Below are 21,289 nucleotides of genomic sequence, written 5' to 3'. Positions count from 1 at the left end.
TTCTTGCTAGCACATATTCAAATGGGAGGTTCTTGCACTATGTAACAGATGTCTATTGTTAACCATCTATATGGTACTCCTTTCATCCATCTTAGGGGTGTGACAGGCTGTATGGACTGCCAACATGTGATGGGGGAGGAGTCACACAGAATCACCAGACGCAGCCATGTAATGGGGGATACCACATTCCAGCCCTGGGCTTCAACAGGTGCAGCGGCAATCAACCAAGACTACAACACCCATAATGCACTAGGTGATTGAAGCACAGGAATGGAGCATAATATACTCGATGGCATCTGGTAAACTTGTTTTCAAAGCAGTGTGTGTAGAGCTTTGCCACAAATGAGAACGTTCACAATGTTGCCAAGTGGTCGCATACTTGTTCCTAGAGCAGTGTAACATCATACACAGGCAGTCTCTCTCTTCATGCGACTGAGACACTGGTGCCATGGCGACCCGCGCAGCCTCTCCCGTGTGTATGGCATGATCAGAGAGCCCGGGCACGCAGAGAGCACAGACACCCACGCCAGAGTGTAGGGTGAAATAAAGGCAGGGCCCTTACCAGACTGTGTGCAGCTGAGGCGCCCACGCGTCCGGGCGTCCTGCGCCTTTGCTGGGACGCGGAGAGCAAACTGTTGCAGAAACCAAAGGCACACAAACACACACCAGAGCACACAGCAAGCACACCCCGGGAACGAGCGGCCACTCCCACCTCCGAGAGCTGCCTGTGAACGGGGTGACTCACAACAAACTACCCGCAGGAATGCCTGGGGTACAAAGAGCTGTCGTTTACTGCGGCCCGAGACAGGCGGGCGACAAAGAGACAGCGCCGCTTCACAGCGCTGCCCTGGACCAGCGCTGCTGCTGGTGGCATCCCCGCACCGCACGGGGCTTCATGCCCAACCCAGAGCCCTCTGCTTCATAATGGATGCATTCCCGTAGGAAGCCAGGCACGGACAGTGGTAACATTCGACAGATTTGGCCTCGAAATAAATGCTGGGGTGCACAGGTTTGAAATTAAGCCCCAACTTTGTACTCCTGGCCTCTGGGCATAATACACCCATCACTCGCCTTCTGCAGCTAAGGCCTGCCTCTCAACCGGTAATACATATGGCTGTGTACCCCCAGACTGGCGCATGCCCTTGTAATCGCTGCTTTACGGTAACTTTGAGGTCGCCTTGTGGGATTCTGTGTGTGTCTTTGGTGCGAGTTCATTTTTTTATGGCAGGTTACATTCCTGTCCCATTTCCTAATCCCTATGATAGGTTTGTGATCACTGTGTAAACAGGTCAGTGTCACTGTCCATATTTCTGGCCTTTGAGTGGACGCTAACAGCGACTGTGCCGGCAGCCTAGTTCTCAGGGCATCGTCCAACGAGTTGGTGTTTACACCCGAGGCCTCACCAAAGATGTGGGTTTCATTCTGATAACGCGAGCAGGCGCTGCTCTGATTGTGCGGGGTGGGGCTATTATTGCGAGTTTGCATCGCCCCCTGGCGTCGCCTGATTGCGGTTTTATTTTCAGCATCCCAAGCAGAACGCCTGGAAGTCTGCGAAGTTCGAGTGAAAGCCATGCTAGGTGCCGCCGAGGGACAGGTCAGAAACCAGTGGCTAAAGGGGCGTGGCCGTTTGCTCTTATTTGAGTGTCCCTTAGTATTGCCCACACGGCCACAAGTGTAACCAGAGATGATTGGCTGCCGTGTTGTTTGGTTAATACATGTTCAGTCCTGCCTGCAGCATACTAAATACATTTAGTTACATAACACACATGGATTATGACGTGACAGAGAGAACGGGAAAGTGGTAAAGCGCTTACAACAGCGACTTAGATTACACCCCGCACCACCAAAAGTGTACCCAGGGCTGATTGCCCGCCATGTTGTTTAGTAAATAATTGCGGCATGCACATTCCGTCCTGCCTGCAGCCCGCTACATTAACCCCTTCGATGCTGCGCAGATTCCGCCGCTGTGCTGACGGAATCTTGCGCGGGTGTGGTCATGACGGAATGGTTCCGTCATGAGCACAGCTCAACCGTGGGTCATGACGGAACCATTCCGTCATGAGCACCGAAGGGGTTAATAAACAAGTTACTGGAGGGCGACATGAAGCCGCTATAAAAACTCTTCATAAATATATACTGTACATCTGAGCCACGAGGACGACCGACTGACAACATCCAATCCCGTTTAGTTTGGCGCTGGAACACAAGGCCGGGCGGATGCTGCACCGTGGGGCAGTCACTCCACACTGGGGCATTCTGGGATGGCTGGGAGTAGCAGGTCGCCCCACACACTGGGTGGATTCCTCCCACTGAAGAAACGCGCAGTCTGAAGAAAACACTACCAGATGCTCGGCCTTGAGCAGCGCACACAGAGACCCGAACTGTGCCAGAAACATCACGAGTCACAGGCTCCATTCAGGCCCTTGTGTCAAAGTGTCCCTTCAGGCAGCCGGACCACCGCGTACACCACTTCCTCTCTGCTGCCGAGATTAGGAAATGCGCAACAAGTCTCCCACGGTATATAAAACAGGAACTTGAAATCTCTGCTTCCCAGCCGGCAACAAGGACCGGGAGGCGGACAGGAAGAGGTGAAAGGAATGGACATGCGTGACACCGAGAATTAGAACGAGAAGGAAGAACCAAACGGCAGAGAAAGCGATCGCTTTCACTTTCGTGATCGCTTCAAAAACAAAGAAGCCCGCGAGTGGTGAGCGCGACACTGCGAGCCATGGCCTATTGGTGTCTATTACGCGCACCAAGCTCGTAATAGACACCAATAGGCCATGGACGGAGCAATGCGCCCGCCTCTGGCCAATAGCGTGCAGTCTTTTATAAAAAGACTGCACGCTAAGGCCAATCACGTACCACAAAAGGAATCGTGCGTGTGCGATTTCCAGGTCAGCTTGATTTCCCCATTTTTCATCTACAAAATGTCTCGCGCTTCGCGAGCACGGCTACGCAGTGCACCGCCAGGCGCGAGACCTAAAAAGGGTGTCAAACACAAAAGGCCACTATGTAAAAAGAACATTTGGCACGTCCAGTATTCAACAAAAATGAACATTTAACAGGGCAGGAAAATTTTCCAGTGCTTGGGTTGCACAGGGTAGGCAGTGTGACCCCCCCACCCCCCATCGAGGAATAATCTAGTATAGGGGGAAGGTAGGACTTAGTCAATCCTGAAGGGTGGGCATCATATTGCAGACAGTGCGCACTGTATCAAAGCAGACAGGTTGACTGAGCTGGTATGCCTAGGGCGTTCACCACAGAGGGAGCTGAGGGGGCAAAATTCCCACAAGGAATAAGGGATGCATGGCAAGTGCAGGGGGACACCCTTGCTCAGAGATTGGCCCATGGGTGGGTTCCCCCCAATTTCTTAGTGATACACCTAGGGGGCAACAACCTCATTGCCATGGGGAGGAGGTCACTCTTACAAGCCATGAAAGCTGACTTAGGGGAGATCAGTAAATGCGTGGGTCAGTGTGAGCTCTGGCGTCTGAGATTATTCCCCGCAGAGTGTGGCGCGGGGCTAAGTCAGAGGGGGCCGTTGAACATTCCCGGAAGAGAGTTAATAGTTCAAAGCGCAAGTTCACCGATCAGAGGGGTCTGGGTTTCATCAGACATGAGATGATTCTAATGAGAAAGGGTACTTTGATAAAAGATGGGGTTCATTTGTCACCAGTAGGGATGGATATCTTCCTTCTAGATTTGCAGGAGGCCCTGGAGATGAGAGGTTGCAGGTAGAGTATAGCTGTTTTAGTGGGGGTTCTGGCGGAAATGGGGGCCACCCCCAGAGCTGTGGCGGAGTTACAGGGTGATCTGGAAGCAGATGGGTACAGAAGGGTACCTCTGCGTGGCACAATAGTGGTGCCAGAGCCGAATGCCAGGAGCCTCATGGCAGGTTCCTGGGAAACCGGGTCGGCGTCCCGTTAGTCCATCGGGCGGTTGTGCGCCTGAGCAACCGGGGGCTTGCATTGCGACGCTCCGCCCTGAAAGGGGCGTGAGTAATAGGGACCAATGTGTCACGTGATCCGGAAAAGGGTCACCCCATAGGATATAGCACTGATTGGGTTCTCCACAGTGCTGCTCGGCTCATCAGGCGGGCAGGGCAGCATAGGCTGGTTACCACTGCCTGCCCTTGGATCGCCCGTAAGATAACCCTCCAGATTGCATAATTTGTATGGAATAAACCTGCAGCAATATTTTTCCAAGTTGTGCTGTGTTTTTATTCATTCAGCATGCATGCTATGAGCTTGTGTGGGTGGGGTGTTACTGTGAAACGCTGAGTGACGGCCCATGGTTCCTGTTTCTCACTGCTCCGCCGCATTGAACGTTCACCTGCGACAGCCGTGACCGCCGGCTGTAGTGTCTCTTCGTGTTCATCGCTCCACAGGGTTCGAGTCCGGACAGAGCAGACATTGGCTTTCCATCAGAAACTCTTATTTACAAAAATGAACCACATCTTCGACGAAACGGAGAGGGATTCGACGAACACATCGCTCCGTACTTCAAATAAACAGCTGCCCCTGGCAGTTTGTTGGACCCGGCCTCGTGGCGTGGTCCTTACCCCCATGGATTGTGCCCGTTCCCCGCCCCGGCCTTCACGGGCCACCCTTCCGAACTGCACCGAGACCCCTCATCCCGAGCCGCACGAGGTCGCATACCCCTCGTGGCTCCGCCATCTTGTTGGCATCCACGTGACTCTGTGCACCAGCCGGCGCGACCCCGCTCAACCCGGCCTCGGCCCCAGCGAAGCCCCGACATTGAGGCACCAAGAACTGGCCAGGGGGTGCCGCAGGAACCATTCACCGCCCCCGGCGGAGGACAGTATCGATGAGACCCCCAACTGTCCTCCCATCTCTAGGTGTGATCGCCCTGCAACTCTCTTGGGCCTGGCGCCTCTCCTGCTGGGCGTCTGGCCACCTCCACCCGGCCTCTCCGCCCCCCCCGGGCGCCAGGGTCCGGACATCAAAGGGCTCCAGACCTATATCTGGGGCAACCCCGCCACAGATCGGCAGTTGTATCCCGGAGTCGAGAGCCCTGCTGATTGAATCGCGGCTGACCCTACGGAGAAGAACTCTTGTCGGAACTATCACGAGCCCTGCAGACTGCGTCGCGGCTCCTTCTTGTGAACACTTTGAAGCCCCCCGGAACATCGGGGCCCTGCTGACGCTGTCGCGGCCCAACCTCGCTGAAACCTCCCTCGGAGCCCTGCTGACGACGTCGCGGCTCGAGCTGAGCAGAAACCATCTTGAGAGCCCTGCTGATCTGATCGCGGCTCTCCACGAACTGTACGCCAGAGCCCTGCTGACGCCGTCGCGGCTCGACCCCTCCGAGATCCGGAGGTCCTCCAAGGCCCCAGGTACCCTCGTACCGAGCTCCTGCCAAAGACTGTCCCGCTACCCCTTCCCTTCCAAAGAGACACTGAGACTTTTGGTGGATCCCTCGATCCCTTCGTGTAAATTTTGATCTCGTAACCTTTTAATACTGATAAAGAATTGCTCGTCTTGAGACAACCTCCTTGAGTCCTGTGTGGTGGTGTTACTGTGCTAGTACGTGATAGGAGAAGGATCTCTCGGGAGGCTTCTCGGCAGCGCTCGGCTACTTCGTGCAGTGTGAGGGCCCCCCCTTGGTGGTCTCGCCGACTCCTCGGGGTCCGCCTTCCAACATTTGGTGGCCAGCGATGGGATCCGAGCCGAACGCAGTACGTACCAGCCAGTACCCACTAGCTACCCATCCAGGCGAACAGTAATCATGAGCAGCCAGGAAAACAACGCGACCATGGAGTTCCAGCCCGAACGGTTGGAGGAATATACGCACAAAGAATTAAAACAGTTCTGCAAAGACAAAGGCATTGCAACCACCGGCCTAGGTACCAAAGAGGAGATGCAGAAAGCTCTGAGGACCTGGCTGGAGGCCGAGGCAGGCCACTCCCAGGAAGAAGGTCCCTTGCCCCTGACTGAGGCCACATCAACCGCACTGAAACACGGCAACCGGAGGAAGAAAGAGCCTAGAAACCGGCCTCTCCGAAGAAGAAATACGAGAGCGGGAGAAGGTCCGGAACCACGAACTAGAGCTCGCACGACTGCGGCTGGACGGCGAACTCCAGCTGGCAGAAAAGAAACTGGCCCTAGAGCAGCTACGGCTTCAAGAGGAGATAGAAGAGAAGAGACGGCACCGAGAGTTGGAGGAAAAGAAACTGACCCTTGAGCACGAGCGCAGTCTCAAGGAGCTCGAAATCAAGGCCAAGAACGGGGAGACCAACACCCCCAGTACTAGAGACACCCTACCGCCTTCCGAGGCCAAGGTACATATCCCGAAAGAGGTCGTCAAGGAGTACTATAAGAATGACGACATCCAACAATGGTTCAAGGCCTACGAGGTGGCCATGACCTCTCATCGGGTGCCCCGAAAAGACTGGGGCGCCGGCCTGTGGGGGCGGTTCCTGAGTGAGGGTCGAGACACACTGCTCCAGCTGCCGGAGGAGGTGATGACCTCCTACGATCACATGAAGGAGGCCCTGCTCACCCGCTACGGGCTAACCGCGGAAATGTACCGCCAGCGATTCAGAGACTGCAAAAAAATCCCGGGTACCACCTGGGTGGAATATGTGGACTTTTTCAGCCGGGCCCTAGAAGGGTGGATCAAGGGTAGCAAAGTCACCACCTACGGGCAGCTGGTCGACCTCATCGTGTGGGAACATCTCTCCAACAATTGCTTCGTGGAACTGAGACAACACCTCCTCGACAGCAAGATGACCGACCCACGAAAACTCGCCGTCGAGGCCGATCGATGGGTCAACTCCCGGGTCCCCCGGAACTCAATGGGGGAGTACCAGAGGAACCCCTCCGGACCCCCCCGCCAACGCGGTGGAGGGGGAGGGCCGAACAGGAACCGGGACCCCCCCCGCCGGGGCCCCCAGGAGCCCCCCTCGAAGGCCACCGCAGCAACAACTCTCTCCGAGCCTAGCCCGAAGGGGGGCGACCCCGGCCAGACCCGGACCACGGCCACCAGTAACATGCTACGGCTGCCAACAAACCGGACACTATGCCAGCGATCCGGTCTGCCCCCTGAACCGAAGAAGCGGGGCCGGCGGGCCCCTGCCCCGACAGCTGGCGGCCGCCGCCCTGGGAGAGGGAGAAGAGGAAGAAGAGACCCTCGACCGAGGGACCACCGAATGGGAGCCGGCAGCCATGTCCCTGGTCTGCCTGGGTAGCCGAGAAATGGTGCCCTGCACCCCCATCCCAAAGCAAGCCGGGCCGACCGCCATGGTGATCGGCCCGGGGGTGGGGTGGCAGCCATCATATCCAAGCGCCTTAACTCCATTTCTTCTTATTCCCTCCCTCTCCCTAAGGTGGATAACCTACTTATCAGTGTGCAGACTGATAACGGCACTTTCACCCTTCTGCTTCTATACCGGCCTCCCCATCCCATGCCATCTTTTTCCACCATCCTGGGTGAACAGTTGTCTAACCTTCTAACGCTGCACTCTAGTTTCGCCCTTCTTGGCGATTTAAACTACTGGTTTAACGACACCAACGCTGGTCCCCATGCCACTGAGCTTTTCGAGACTCTTAATAGTCTGAACCTCACGCAACAGATCACTTATCCTACCCATAATAAGGGTCATATTTTGGACCAGATTTGGACTTGTAACATGGTATCATCTCCACCTGACGTCTCCCCCTGTGTCTGGTCTGATCACTATCTAGTCGACACTACCATTACTATCACTGGTCAGATTCCTCCTCCTCTGATGGCTGGCGGTTTCTCACGGAAATGGAGCACTTATGACTCTCAGGGCTTCCTTACGGCCCTTGCCGATACCCGTCCAGCCTTCCTCCCCTCAAATGATATAGACAGCATCGAACATGATCTTGGCTCTTGGCTAGAATCGGCCAGCAACCTCTTCGCTCCCCTGGTCAAATTTCCTAGCACTAGGCACCGCAGCTCCCATCGATGGTTCTCTGGTGATCTCAAGCTCCTGAAATTAAAAACACGTCAATCAGAACGCACCTGGAGACGCGACTACTCCGACCCAGCTCGACAGTCCTATCTAGCTGCGCGTAAAGAATACAAAATCGCCATCAGCCTAGCCAAAATGGAACACTTTTCCCACAGGATCTCGTCGGCAGCTGATAAATCTAAGGAGGTGTTCAGAGTTATGGATGAACTCACCACCGATGACAGAACCCTTCCAGCCCAGACCCCTACTCAAGAGGCCTGTGACACCCTCAATTCTTTTTTTCTAGATAAAATCTCGAAAATCAAAAAATCTATCCCTTCTTCTCCCCAGTCCCCTCCACTGGTTCCCTGCACTAACTATTCCTCGACTTTCTCTTTCTTCCCAGCCCTAGATTCCACTTCATTAGCGGAACTGGCAATTCGGGTAAAATCTGGTTCCCCGAATGATTGCTGCCCGCCATCTGTCCTACGGAGCATATGCCTGAACCTGCCTGACTGCATCCTACCTTTAATCAACGGGGCACTTAACAGCGGCATCGTTCCGACCTCTTTCAAGGAGGCCATTCTAGTGCCTCTTCTTAAAAAACCAGCCGCCGATCCCACGGAGCCCTCGAATTACCGCCCCATCTCCCTCCTTCCGTACCGCTCAAAATTGATGGAGGCCCATGTCACCCGGTGTTTATCAAACTTTATTGAATCATCCAACCGCCTCGAGCCCAACCAAGCCGGCTTCAGACCTGCCCATTCTACTGAGCATGTCATCCTGGCAGTCCTGGACACGCTCAGGAACAACGCGGACGCCGGGCTCCCCCAAGCCCTTGTCCTCCTGGATCTATCAGCCGCGTTCGACACGGTGGACCATAACATCCTTCTCCACCGCGTCGGGCAGGCAGGCATCCAGGGGACCGCTCTCAGTTGGGTTAAGTCCTTCCTGACTGGAAGAACACAGGCGGTCCGCTTGGGGCCCTTTACTGCTACCAAAACCCCCACGTCCTGTGGAGTCCCTCAGGGCTCCTCTTTATCGCCGCTATTATTTAACCTATACCTCCGGCCCCTGATTCAATCTCTTCAAAAATGGGACATCGTCGTCTATAACTATGCTGACGACTTACAGATCATTCTTCCGCTTAATTCACCTCATGCCATCAAAACCTTTCATGCAGTCATGATTCACATTCAAGGTTGGATGAACCAGAATCAATTGAAACTTAACCCCGGGAAAACTGAGCTCCTCCTCCCGGGACTCAGCCATGCTCACTGGGGCCCGCAGTTTTGGCCTCCGGAGCTAGGCTCCCCCCCAATCCCGGTGAAAGCTGTAAAGAGTCTGGGAGTGATTATTGACTCTGAACTTTCACTCAGAGCACAGGTGGGCTCGGTAATATCCTCCTGCATGTACCAACTGCGGAAGATCCGTAAAGTCCGCCACCTTCTTCCCTCTCTTGCACTCACCCAAGTTGTCATCTCACTTGTGCTCTCCCGGTTGGACTTCTCTAACTCCATCTATCATGGCCTTCCTTCATCTCTGACACATCGTCTCCAAGTTGTCCAGAACCAAGCGGCCCGTTTAATTTCTAACACCCCTAGATGGCAGTCAGCCAAACCTCTACTCCATAGTCTTCACTGGCTCCCGATCGACCAAAGGGCAGCTTTAAAGGTGGCTTGCCTCACATTCAAAACCCTTCATTGCCCTGGTCCCGCGTTTGTAAAATCTCTTATTTGTCCCTACCATCCTCAGCGTGATCTCCGTTCTGCCCACAGCCATCTGCTAGCCACCCCCAAAATCAGAACCAAGAAATTCGGTGGTCGCCGGTTTTCCCATCTTGCCCCTGGACTTTGGAATCCCCTCCCACTCCCCATTAAATCCTCCTCTTCTCTTATGAACTTCAGGAAACTTCTTAAGACTCATCTTTTCCCTCTTCTCAGTTAGAATCCCGTTTTTTCTTGTCTCCCCCTCATTCACTCTGTCTGTCAGCGCCAGGAAGCCTCGGCGACAGTGCGCTTTACAAATCTCACCTAAGATAAGATAAGATAAGATAAGCAACACCCAGAAGTACAGGCAGCAGGTCACTGTCAATGGACAACGGGCCGAAGCCCTTCGTGACACCGGCGCCAGTGTCACCGCTGTCCGCTGCCACCTGGTGACCCCCGAACAGATCCTACCCAATGTGCTGTGCCCCGTCCGGACGGCCGACAACAGCGAAAGCCTGTGCCAGATGGCCCTGGTCCCCTTCGAGTGGGGAGGGGTGACTGGCCTGCTAAAGGTGACGGTCCGCGATGACGCCCCCGTAGACTGCCTCCTGGGGAACGACTTGGAGAGTTCCCCCTGGGCTCAAGTAGAGCGACGAGAGCACCTCCGAATGCTGGGACTATCCGACTGGGCCTGCGCCATCACCCGGTCCATGACCGCCCGGGCCCCCCGCTCGTCCTCGGCCTCCGGTGCCGCCCAGCCCGAGGGGCTCGCACCACCCCCCGCCGGCGGCGAGGGGGAGGCGGACACCGACCCTGGACCTAGTGAATCCTCCCCCGAGGAGATTGCTTCCCCGTGCGCCCTACCAGAGCTGACACAATGGCGACACGAAGGGGGCCCCACCCGGGAGCAGTTCCAGCAAGAGCAGCAGTCCTGCCCCACTCTCGAAGGGGTCCGCAAACAAGCGTCCGCACAAACCAACGGGGACCAGACCGGCACCCACTGGGTCTACTGGGCCGAGGGCCTGTTATACAGTGAGCAAAAAGTGGCAGAACTCGGGGCCAGCCGAGTGTTGGTGGTCCCCCTCCGCTTCCGGGAGTTCCTGCTCAACCTGGCACACGACGTGCCCCTCGCCGGACACTTGGGGCAAGACAAAACTTACAGCCGTCTGGTGACCCACTTCTACTGGCCCCGGATGCGGAGAGACGTGGACAACCACTGCCGGTCCTGCCAGACCTGCCAAGCCAGCGGGAAGACGGGGGGGTCGGGTCAAGGCCCCCCTCCAGCCCTTTCCGGCCGTTAGCACCCCGTTCGAACGGGTCGGAATCGATATCGTGGGGCCACTGGACCCCCAGACCGCCCTGGGCCACCGCTTCATCCTGGTCCTCGTGGACCACGCCACCAGGTACCCCGGAGGCGGTCCCGCTAAGAACTATAACGGCCCCCGTGGTAGGCCGGGCCTTGATGGGGATCTTCTCCCGAGTGGGATTTCCCCGCGAAGTGGTGAGCGACAGGGGCACGAACTTTATTTCCAGATACATGCGGTCCCTGTGGCAGCAGTGCGGGGTCACGTACAAATTCACAACCCCCTATCAACCTCAGGGGAACGGACTGGTTGAGCGGTTCTACAGAACATTAAAGGGAATGATCCAGGGCCTGGAAGAGCCCCTCAGGCGGAGATGGGATGTCCTGCTGCCGTGCCTCCTGTTTGCCTATCGGGAGGTCCCGCAGAAGTCCCTGGGGTTCAGCCCGTTTAAACTATTGTACGGACATCCGGTCCGCGGACCGCTCAGCCTGGTCAAGGAGGGCTGGGAGACGAAGCTCCAAGGCGCCCCTCCTGACGTCTACCGATACCAAGTTACCAAGTTACCGTCTACCAATACCAAGTTCTGAGCCATGGCCGAAGCCAACCTCGAGGCCAGCCAGGAGGACATGAAGTGGTGGTACGATCGGAACTCCTCTACCATCGAATTCGAGCCGGGCCAGAGAGTATGGGTCATGGCCCCGGTTGAACCCGGCGCCCTCCAGGACAAGTGGACCGGGCCCTTCAAGGTAGTGGAGAAGAAAAGCCCCGTCACCTACCTAGTTGACCTGGAGTCCCCCCGGAACCCCCTCCGGGTTCTGCATGCTAACAGGCTCAAACCCCACTTTGCCCGGACCGAACTGAGCCTGCTACTGGCGACCGACGAGGGGGGCGAGGACGACTCCGAGCCCCTGCCCGACCTCTTGCAGTCCAACGTCCATGACGGATCCATCAAAGGTGTCCAACTCGCCTCTTCCCTGACCCCGGAACAGCGCGACGACTGTCAACAACTGCTGCAGGACTACGCAGCCCTCTTCTCCCTCACCCCGGGGGTGACCCACTGGTGCGTCCACGACGTCGACACCGGGGAGAGCCCCCCCATGCGACACAGAGCCTACCGGGTACCCGACCGAGTGCGGGCATGCATCCAGGCCGAAGTAGCAAAGATGCTGGCCCTGGGGGTCATCGAACCCTCCGACAGCCCGTGGGCCAGTCCTGTCGTCCTGGTACCAAAGGCCGCAGCCCCCGGCCACCCCCCGGAGTTACGATTCTGCGTAGACTACCGAGCCCTGAATGCAGTGACCAAGACGGATGCCCATCCTATACCCCGGGCCGACGAACTCATCGACCGCTTAGGGGCCGCCCGCTACCTGAGCACGCTGGACCTCACCGCCGGGTACTGGCAGATCCAGCTCACCCCCGGCGCCCAAGAAAGATCCGCCTTTTCTACCCCGGATGGGCATTACCACTTTCGGGTGATGCCCTTCGGAATGAAGAACGCCCCGGCCACTTTCCAAAGACTGGTAAACAAGGTTTTGGCCGGGCTCGAGGCCTTCAACGCGGCCTACCTAGATGACATTGCCGTGTACAGCAACCACTGGGCGGAGCACCTGGGTCACCTCAAAGCCGTCCTGGCCGCCCTCCAGCGGGCCGGGCTCACGATCAAGGCCAGCAAATGCCAGATTGGCCACGGATCCGTGACCTACCTGGGCCATCAAGTGGAAAGCGGGCAGGTGGCCCCTCTCCAGCCAAAAATCGATGCCATCCAGGCCTGGGAACCCCCCACTACCCAGACAGCTGTCCGGGCCTTCCTGGGTCTCACCGGATACTACCGGCGGTTCATCCGGGACTATGGGAGCATTGTTGGCCCCCTCACAGAGCTCACGTCCAAGAAGCAGCCCAAGAAGGTGCACTGGACACCCCGCTGCCAAGCAGCCTTCGAAACCCTAAAGACAGCGATGTGTACTGCCCCTGTGCTGCAGTCCCCTGACTACAATAAGGAGTTCGTGGTGCAGACGGACGCCTCAGAGTATGGGATCGGGGCCGTCCTGTCCCAGGCCGATGAAAAGGGGCTCGACCGACCAGTGGCCTTCATCAGCCGACGGCTACTGCCCCGGGAGCAACTATGGAGCACCATCGAGCGTGAAGCCTTCGCTGTAGTGTGGGCCCTTAAGAAGCTCCGGACCTATCTCTTCGGTACCCACTTCCGGGTCCAGACCGACCACCGGCCTCTGCGGTGGTTAATGCAAATGCGGGGCGAGAACCCCAAGCTGCTGCGGTGGTCCATCTCGCTGCAAGGGATGGACTTTGATGTTGAACACCGGCCCGGCAATGACCACGCCAACGCCGACGGCCTGTCCCGCTTCTTCCGCCTTGACGAGGAGAATCCCCAGGAGATGGGTGACTCTCCATGCCTTCGGCTGGCGGGGACGCCTGTTGGACCCGGCCTCGTGGCGTGGTCCTTACCCCCGTGGATTGTGCCCGTTCCCCGCCCCGGCCTTCACGGGCCACCCTTCCGAACTGCACCGAGACCCCTCATCCCGAGCCGCACGAGGTCGCATACCCCTCGTGGCTCCGCCATCTTGTTGGCATCCACGTGACTCTGTGCACCAGCCGGCGCGACCCCGCTCAACCCGGCCTCGGCCCCAGTGAAGCCCCGACATTGAGGCACCAAGAACTGGCCAGGGGGTGCCGCAGGAACCATTCACCGCCCCCGGCGGAGGACAGTATCGATGAGACCCCCAACTGTCCTCCCATCTCTAGGTGTGATCGCCCTGCAACTCTCTTGGGCCTGGCGCCTCTCCTGCTGGGCGTCTGGCCACCTCCACCCGGCCTCTCCGCCCCCCCCGGGCGCCAGGGTCCGGACATCAAAGGGCTCCAGACCTATATCTGGGGCAACCCCGCCACAGATCGGCAGTTGTATCCCGGAGTCGAGAGCCCTGCTGATTGAATCGCGGCTGACCCTACGGAGAAGAACTCTTGTCGGAACTATCACGAGCCCTGCAGACTGCGTCGTGGCTCCTTCTTGTGAACACTTTGAAGCCCCCCGGAACATCGGGGCCCTGCTGACGCTGTCGCGGCCCAACCTCGCTGAAACCTCCCTCGGAGCCCTGCTGACGACGTCGCGGCTCGAGCTGAGCAGAAACCATCTTGAGAGCCCTGCTGATCTGATCGCGGCTCTCCACGAACTGTACGCCAGAGCCCTGCTGACGCCGTCGCGGCTCGACCCCTCCGAGATCCGGAGGTCCTCCAGCTTGAGGATAAGAACTGGGCCCCAGGTACCCTCGTACCGAGCTCCTGCCAAAGACTGTCCCGCTACCCCTTCCCTTCCAAAGAGACACTGAGACTTTTGGTGGATCCCTCGATCCCTTCGTGTAAATATTGATCTCGTAACCTTTTAATACTGATAAAGAATTGCTCGTCTTGAGACAACCTCCTTGAGTCCTGTGTGGTGGTGTTACTGTGCTAGTACGTGATAGGAGAAGGATCTCTCGGGAGGCTTCTCGGCAGCGCTCGGCTACTTCGTGCAGTGTGAGGGCCCCCCCTTGGTGGTCTCGCCGACTCCTCGGGGTTCGCCTTCCAACACAGTTCATAAAATAAAATGTGTTTGAAAACATGCCGCAGGTCGGAGGGACGAACGGACATTGACGTTTCCGGACTTGGGGCCGGACAGCCTGTTTGAGATGGCTGAGGCCACGCGGCCTCCTCTGTTGCTGATACCAGCCGTCAATCTTACAGCTGGGGGCCCCAGGCCCCAGAACAACAGGGGCCAGTCACCAGTGCGTACTGGTGCGAGGGACATGCAGGGGTCTCAGATACTCTCCACAGACCCTGGACTGTCTCAAAAGTGGAAAAGGACACAAATGTTGTACTCCTGAAAAGGGCAGGAGTAAATCCCTTTACTCTATGAGACGGGATCACCCAACCAATTGGAGCGCTTGTAGGTGACAAGGAGTGCGTAATTTGTAAAGCCCGAGCGCCAGTGCCCAGAGCAGGCCGTAGAAGCCGGCGCTATGAAATGTCAGTGTAGTCTTGAATCCACTTCACACCTCTGTGATCCACGACCAGGCGCCCCTTTCATGACACTCCTCCGAGAATGAGGGGGACAACAGTCTGATCTTTAACCTGTCTACTCTTGTGCACGCAAAGACACAGCAGGGGTTGAACGGAAAGACACCCGAGCTCCAGTCCAACACTCTGCTCCTTGCACACACACTCCTTCCACGCACACTCCCTCACTCTTTCCATGCATACTCACTTCCTCTGTACATACTCACTCACTCCTTCCACGCACATTCACTCACTCCTTCCACGCACACTCACTTCTTCCGCACACTCTCACTCACACACACTCACTCCTTCCACCCACACTAAAGCACACTCACTCACTCCTTCTACCCACATCCACTCCTGCACCCCCTCACTCCTTCCGTAAACATTAACCCCTTCCATGCACACTCCCTCACTCCTTCCACAGACACTCGCTCCCTCTTCTGTGCACACTCACTCACTCACTCACTCACTCCTTCCACGCACACTGTAGGAACGGGGGCTAGTGTCTCCCCCACCCTGCAGAACATTCTGCCTTGTTGATGCACACCCCGCTTTGTTCCTTCTGTTGCACCCGCAGTCTCACTTGCACACTCTTACTGCTGCACTCTCGCTGCTGTGCAGATGCACAGTCCATTGTGCACCGCACTCACACATTCCCTCATTTCTCTCCCTCCCTCGTGCCCCACACTACCAGGCTCCCTCGTGCCCCACACTCACCCACTCCCTCGTGCCCCACACTCACACACTCCCTCGTGTCCCACTCAGAGACGCAACTACAGACAAATTACGGTGGGGGGGGGCGGGGGTGGCAGCTAAAAAGAATTTCCGGGGGGGGGGGGGGGGAGTAATTCTTCAAGTAATTGGCAGGGTGGAGATGAAGGGGTTCTAAGAAGGGGTGAAAAAGCAACAAAGCCACAAACAAATAAATGGTCTTTTAAAGACTTGTGAAGTACTGGGGTGCGGCTGTGTGCGTGCCCGAGAAGCTGTCTCAGCACACACGACGGGGGCGCTGAAGCTCTTTGAGCCCAATAGGCGTTTGGCACCTGGTTCCACTCACATACTCCCTTGTGCCCCACACTCCGCACACTCCCTTGTGCCCCACACTCCGCACATTCCCTTGTGCCCCAGTCTCACACTCTCCCTCTGCGCATCCGCACACTCTCCTATGTCTGCACTCTCGCTGCAGCATACTCCCTTGTGCCCCACACTCGCACACTCTCCTACTTCTGTACACTCCCTTGTGCCCCACACTCACACACTCTCCTACTTCTGCACACTCCTTGTGCCCCACACTCATGTGTCCCACACTCGCACACTCCCTTGTGCCCCACACTCCCTTGTGCCCCAGTCTTGCACTCTCCCTCTGCGCACCCGCACACTCTCCTATGTCTGCACTCATTGCTACACACTCCCTTGTGCCCGGCACACTCTCCTATGTATGCACTCTTGCTGTTGCACACTCCCTTGTACCCACCCTCCCTTGTACCCCATACTATCTTGTGCCCCATACTCGCACACTCCCTTGTGCCCAACACTTGCTGGTGCCCAGTCTTGCACACTCTTGTGCCCAACACTCTCCCTCTGCGCACCCGCACACTCTCCTATGTCTGCACTCTCGCTGTTGCACACTCCCTTGTACCCCACACACTCCCTTGTGCCCGACACTCGCACATTCCCCTGTGCCCCACACTCACTTGTGCCCAGTCTCGCACTCTCTTGTGCCCAACACTCTACCTCTGCGCACCCACACAGTCTCCTATGTCTGCACTCACTGCTGCACACTCCCTTGTGCCCCACACTCTCACACTCTCCTACTTCTGTACACTCCCTAGTGCCGCACACTCACTTGTGCCCCAGTCTCTCACTCTCTCTCTGCACACCCGCACAGTCTCCTATGTCTGCTCTCGCTGCTGCACACTCCCTTGTGCACAGTCTCGCACCCTCTTGTGCCCCACACTCCCATGTGCCCCACACTCGCACACTCCTTTGTGCCCCACACTCCCATGTGCCCACACTCACACACTCCTTTGTGCCCCACACTCCCATGTACCCACACTTGTACACTCCCTTGTGCCCCACACTCCCTTGTGCCCCAGTCTCGCACTCTCCCGCTGCACATCCACACTCTCTCCTATGTCTGCACTCTCGCTGCTGCACACTCCCTGGTGCGCAGTCTTGCACACTCTCTTGTGCCCCACACTCGCACACTCCTTTGTGCCCCACACTCCCATGTGCCCACACTCCCTTGTGCCCCACACTCCCCTGGGCCCCACACTCCCATGTACCCACACTCGCACACTCCCTTGTGCCCTAGTTTGCACTCTCCATCTGCGCACCTGCACACTCTCCTATATCTGCACTCTCGCCGCTGCACCCTCCCTTGTGCACAGTCTCGCACACTCTCTTGTTGCCCACACTCTCATGTGCTCTACACTCGCACACTCCTTTGTGCCCCACACTCCTATGTGCCCCACACTCGCACACTCCTTTGTGCCCCACACTCCCATGTGCCAACTCTCGCACACTCCCTTGTGCCCCACACTCCCCTGTGCCCCACACTTCCCTGTGCCCCACACTCGCACACTCCCTTGTGCCCCAGTCTCGCACTCTCCCGCTGCGCACCCGCACCCGCACACTCTCCTATGTCTGCACTCTCGCTGCTGCACACCCCCTTGTGCACAGTCTTGCACACTCCTTTGTGCCCCACACTCCCCTGTGCCCCAAACTCCCATGTACCCACACTCGCACACTCCCTTGTGCCCCACAATCCCTCGTGCCCCAGTCTCGCACTCTCCTGCTGCGCACCCACACACTCTCCTATGTCTGCACTCTCTTACTCCTTCACACTCCCTTGTGACCCACACTCGCACGCTCTCTTGTGCCCCATACTCCCCTGTGCCCCACACTCTCATGTACCCACACTTGCACACTCCCTTGTGCCCCACACTCCCTCGTGCCCCAGTCTCGCACCCTCCCGCTGCGCACCCGCACACTCTATGTCTGCACTCTCTTACTCTTGCACACTCCCTTGTGCCCAGTCTTGCACGCTCTCTTATGCCCCACACTCCCATGTGCCCCACACTCCCATGTGCCCCACACTCGCACACTCCCTTGTGCCCCTCACTCCCTTGTGCCCCAGTCTTGCAATCTCCGGCTGCGCACCCGCACACTTTCCTATGTCTGCACTCTCTTACTCCTGCACAATCCCCTGTGCCCCACACTGCCATGTGCCCACACTCGCGCACTCCCTTGTGCCCCAGACTCCCCTGTGCCCCACACTCCCCTGTGCCCCAGACTCACACACTCCCTTGTGCCCCTCACTCCCTTGTGCCCCAGTCTCGCACTCTCCTGCTGCGCACCCGCACACTCTTCTATGTCTGCACTCTCTTACTCCTGCACACTCCCTTGTGCCCCAGTCTCGCACTCTCCCGCTGCGCACCCACACACTCTCCTATGTCTGCACTCTCACTGCTGCACACTCCCTTGTGCCCAGTCTCGCATGCTCTCTTGTGCCCCACACTCTCCCTCTGCCAGTGGTCGAAGTGGGGGAAAAAAGTAGAGGAACTGTGGGCGGAGAATCAGAGGGCGGAAATAACCTGAGGATTGGGGCAGAGGGCGGAGTCAGTGGTGTGGCCAGAAGGAGCAAAACATACCCATTTTTAGTATTTGTTTTGCATTTGACTGACCAGTTACAGCTCATTACGTTATTTATTTCAAATTGACATTAAAATACATTCACAAATTGGGATACGTATCCAATCACAGAATGTCCCAAATATGCTTGAAAGTGCTATCACAATCCATTTGTCTCTCAGCTGTGCAGTTTCTGTCATCACCGCTTTTCCACAAAAGCAGTTCAAACATGAATGGCAAAATATCCTATTTTGCAAATGTGTTTTCCACATAATTATGGCTCTGCCATATTTGCTACATAATACATCATCTGTTGCATTATCGGACGCATTTAACTAATAAATTGTTTGTAGCTCAAACGGATCAAAAGTTACTAAAAATGTGACTTTTGTTGCTGCGAAGTGAATGGCCCTTTGCAAAGGTTGAGTGGTCGCCCTTATCACTGATACACTTGTATGTTGAACTGGTACTAACGAGTCAAAATATTTGCAGAGACTTTTAGTATGTGTAAAAATGTCAAAATAATAAAGAATCAGGAAATATTCCACATTACGCTGCAGCCTTTTTCTTGCGGCATAATTTAGTCAACACTGCAGCATCATTTTGGCCTCTACTGCTGCATAATTCCAGCGACTTCAAAGCAGGCCGCACATGTTAAAAGTGCTTGTGCAGGAAGCAAAGAGACTGTTAACTTTGTGAACTTATTTTGGTGTGCGTGCAAATCCTGCATTGCCGAGCCCTGATGAGTTGCAGCTAATGCTGCTGAAACAAGGCCAACGGAGGTACCAATGGGTGAGGCGGACCGGCATCATGGGTCCTGGGACCTCCGGGACAGAGTCACTGTCGCTCTAGGGTGTGCTCCTTGGTATGGCTGCCCGCAAGACTGGAGGTGAGCTTCAGTATGGACTGCCTTGAAGATTAACCCACACTTGCCACCCCTAGGGTCCACCTGCTGATGCCAAGACACCAGGGCTTTTAAGGTCTAGCGGGGCCTTCTAAGGTCTAGCATGGGATTGTGTTCCCTCAGGAGAGTGGTCTGGTGGACTGGTCATAAAGGCTGAACCTAGTTCCCCAGTTCCAAATTCCGCATCTCTGGCCGAAGAAGTGCCACATCCTGTCCCCCGCTGGACACCACACTGCCCTACTGAGAGAAACTCGCACTGCCTTCAGCTATAACCTAATTGTGCCCCTTTATAAACACCCAGATGAGATTCAATTCAAAATATACACTTGACAAGAGTAATACGCTGGCTGAAAAAAGTAACAACATTCTGGAAAAAGCAAACACTCATAGGGAATACAACTTAAAACTTTTACACTCATTATTCAGAAATCAATGAGCGTTTTTGCCTGAAAAGTTAAGCACATGACTGAAGGGCTTGGAAGGGGCCCGTTTCAATGTCCATTGCTTATATCCTTACAAAACATAGGCAGTATGGTTTAAAAAGACCACATCCCTGGACACAGAGCGGCGGTGCACATTTTATGAACTAAAATAGGGAGAACAACTGATAAGGATCACATTAAATGTTTTCCACTCCGCTCATCAGGCAGGTATTGCAGCGCCTCCAGGAACGGCGCACTTGCCCACCTGGGGACAACAATGCTGTTAAAGAAAGACGAGAAAACAAAAGTAGCGCTTCATTGGCAAACGCTGTAAAGTGCCGCTAATGTGTTTGGGGTGAATAAAATCAATCAGGCCAATTTGCGACCACTCTCTCTTGCTTTATTTAGTTGTGTATGTGTTCAAATGTTAAACCTTTTTCTCTCTCCTCCCGAGGCTGCATAGAAAAATGTCAGAAAAAGTCATTTGCAGCAAAAGTGTTTCCTCTTTTTTGGATCCATTTCGCAGGGGAACGAATGAAGGAAGCAGAGGAAAGAAATGTCACGGTTTCCAACAAGGGACCTGGAGCACGAGAAAAAGGTAGAGAATAAGAGAAAGAGAGGGGGGCGGCTGCTAGCGGTGGAGCGGGAGAAGTGGACACTGCCCTTGACTTCTCTGGGCAAGAAGGAACCGACAGCCCTTTTCCTTCTGTGCCCGCCCGTCCTTGAACAGCCACGGACGGCCGGGCTATTTCGGCCGTCCTGGGACGCATATCTAAAATAATAAAGTAGGGGGACGGACTGTATTAAATGGAAGAAGTAGGGGCACGCGGTGCCCTGCCGATCCCGCCCACCGCCCACTGCCCTCTGCGCCCTCTGGTGCCCGCACCCCTGCGCACACGGAGTCGTGCACCCCTCCCTTGGCTCTCACTGACCTTGCAGTAGATGAGCGGAGACCCTGCTCCTCCATGGCTTCCTGGCCCCTCCCGCCGGGGGGTTGTCATCGTGCCCCAGAGCCTGCAGGAGTCGGACGGTAGGTGGCGCCAGAGCTCCACGGCTGGGGGGCCATGGACAGCCTCCATCGGTTCCCGCCTCTTACCACAACCCGTGATCGCTCGTTTCTTCCGCCGCTCACTGCGGATGTCCGCTCTCGCCCCCGTCCTGAAATTTAATTCCAGTTTTGAGTTTAGAGACAACCTGCCAGGGAGCCTGCACAGGGCCAGCGCGGACAGACCACGGGCCCAGACATCACAATAAACTGGCCCCACATTTACAACCCAGGACAGCTTTGAACTTGTAAAGACTTCTAGGCTTGTTGACTCCATTAT

At 56.2% G+C, this 21,289-nt stretch overlaps 1 protein-coding gene across 4 annotated transcripts in view; it reads right to left on the bottom strand.

The window, feature by feature from the left end:
* Positions 1 to 21,032, bottom strand: part of SLC43A3 (solute carrier family 43 member 3) — a 523,038-nt gene extending 502,006 nt beyond the window's left edge. For 3 of the 4 annotated variants that reach the window (XR_014981069.1, XM_085651424.1, XM_085651429.1), the window contains exon 1: positions 20,897 to 21,032. The gene's annotated coding sequence lies outside the window, so the exon portion shown is untranslated. Of the gene's footprint in view, positions 1 to 562; positions 658 to 20,896 lie in introns of those variants that run through there. The other variant, XM_085651427.1, reaches the window with a different exon arrangement.
* Positions 21,033 to 21,289: the final 257 nt, after the last annotated feature.

The sequence above is a fragment of the Triturus cristatus genome, chromosome 4_1, assembly GCF_964204655.1.
Source record: "Triturus cristatus chromosome 4_1, aTriCri1.1, whole genome shotgun sequence".
Lineage (NCBI taxonomy): Eukaryota > Metazoa > Chordata > Amphibia > Caudata > Salamandridae > Triturus > Triturus cristatus.
Note: the sequence above shows the minus strand (reverse complement) of the source record. Positions and strands in the feature narration are given on the sequence as shown.